Source organism: Gekko japonicus, unplaced genomic scaffold (genome assembly GCF_001447785.1).
Source record: "Gekko japonicus isolate JY-2015 unplaced genomic scaffold, Gekko_japonicus_V1.1 scaffold583, whole genome shotgun sequence".
Classification (NCBI taxonomy): Eukaryota; Metazoa; Chordata; class Lepidosauria; order Squamata; family Gekkonidae; genus Gekko; species Gekko japonicus.
This window is the reverse complement of record NW_015170909.1, coordinates 517,183-519,017: the sequence shown is the minus strand read 5'-3', so window position 1 is coordinate 519,017 and position 1,835 is coordinate 517,183. Positions and strand designations below refer to the sequence as shown.

The following is a 1,835-nucleotide window of genomic DNA, read 5'->3' as shown; positions in this document are numbered from 1 at the left end:
CGGCCTGCACGTCAGCCGGAGGTGACGTGATGACGCCGGGCACGCTGGGGGCTGGGCCACAGCCATCTGAGGGGGGAAATCCAGCTGATGTGCATGCGGCACGCGCTTTGCGCACGCACGCACATTCAAGATGCTGTCCGGGAGTCCCCCGCCGCAGATGAAAAAGGACTTGGCAACCCTACTATAGAATGGTCTCTCTATATAAAGGAGCGGTAGTGGCAGTGGCAGTGGCGGCTCCTACTCATAAGCCTGGCGGAAGAGCTCCATCTTGCAGGCCCTGCGGAACTGCACAAGGTCCCGCAGGGCCCTGATCTCCTCCGGGAGCTCATTCCACCAGGTAGGAGCCGCCACTGAGAAAGACCTGGGACCCCGACCGAAGTGCTCTTTGGGGAATATATGGGGAAATGCGGTCCCTCAGGTAAGCCGGACCCTGGCCATGTAGGGCTTTAAAGGTAAGCACCAGCACTTTGAAGTGAATCCGGTATGCTATAGGCAGCCAGTGCAGTGCTTTCAGCACAGGTCGGGTGTGCTCCCAGCCCGGGGCGCCCACCAACAACCTGGCCGCAGCATTCTGCACCAGCTGTAGCTTCCGGATTTGCAACAAAGGCAGCCCCATGTAGAGAGCATTGCAGTAGTCTAGCCTCGCGCTGACCGTCGCATGGATCACTGTAGCTAGGTCATTACGGTCAAGGAAAGGAACCAACTGCTGTATCAGCCAAAGATGATAAAAGGCCGATCTGGCAGTTGCCGCCACCTGGGCCTCTATCGTTAAGGTAGGGTCCAGGAGTACTCCCAAACTCCTAACCTCTGAAGCTGGCACCAAAGGTGCCCCGTCGAAGGTCGGGAGTGGAAGCCCCAACCCTGATCTGGTCCGACCCAAGCAAAGGTCTTCACTGGGTTTAACTTCATCCTGCTCAGCCTGAGCCACCCAGCCACAGCTTGTAAAACCCGGTGCAGATCTTCTGGTTTGGAGTCCGACCAGCCGCCCAACATCAAATAGAGCTGGGTGTCATCTGCGTATTGATGACACCCCAGCCTGTACCTCCGGACAATCTGGGCGAGGGGGTGCATATATATGTTAAATAGCATCGGGGAAAGCACAGCCCCCTGAGGCACCCCACACTCAATCGGGTGCCTCCGGGACTGTTGTTCCCCTAGCACTACCCTCTGTCCCCGACCTTGGAGAAACGAGGCAAGCCATTAAAGGGCAAGCCCCCTGATCCCCACGTCGGCGAGGCAGTGGGCCAGCAGCTAGTGGTCGACCGTATCAAATGCGGCCGACAGGTCTAACAACAACAGCGCCGCCACACCGCCTCGATCCAGATGTCTATGGAGATCATCAGTCAGGCACTTCCATGTGGTTTATTTAGTACATTGGTGGTAAGGAGTAGATTTTACGAGGGGATCAGGCTCACACACATGCAGAAAATATGAATATGTAACCCACTAAGGTCCTAATATCTGCAGGGAGAGTGGGCAGGTTCAATTGGTTTTGACAGCGGAACTCCCACCTATGGTTATTAAGAATATGTAACTGCTGTTACTACACATGTACTTAAACACAGTCATAAAAGAGGCAATACAACCAATGCATTTTAACATTTAAAATAAACTCTTTATATAAACAAAGCATGGAGGTTTTCATATAAATCCTCATTCACTTCTGGTTGGTTGCTATTACTTCATAGCAATGAATCTTCAGGATATTACAGATAGTATAGGATAGTACAGATATCTTCAGCATCCACAAGGATGCACAGAACAGAAAAAATACTAAGGACATAGATAATACATATATTGTAGGTCCATATGTTGTAAGCTCACAGATACTGGAA

At 52.2% G+C, this 1,835-nt stretch overlaps 1 protein-coding gene across 1 annotated transcript in view; it reads left to right on the top strand.

The window, feature by feature from the left end:
- Positions 1–1,835, top strand: part of EPHA5 (EPH receptor A5) — a 274,966-nt gene that overhangs the window by 261,740 nt on the left and 11,391 nt on the right. The gene's annotated exons all lie outside the window — the stretch shown is intronic.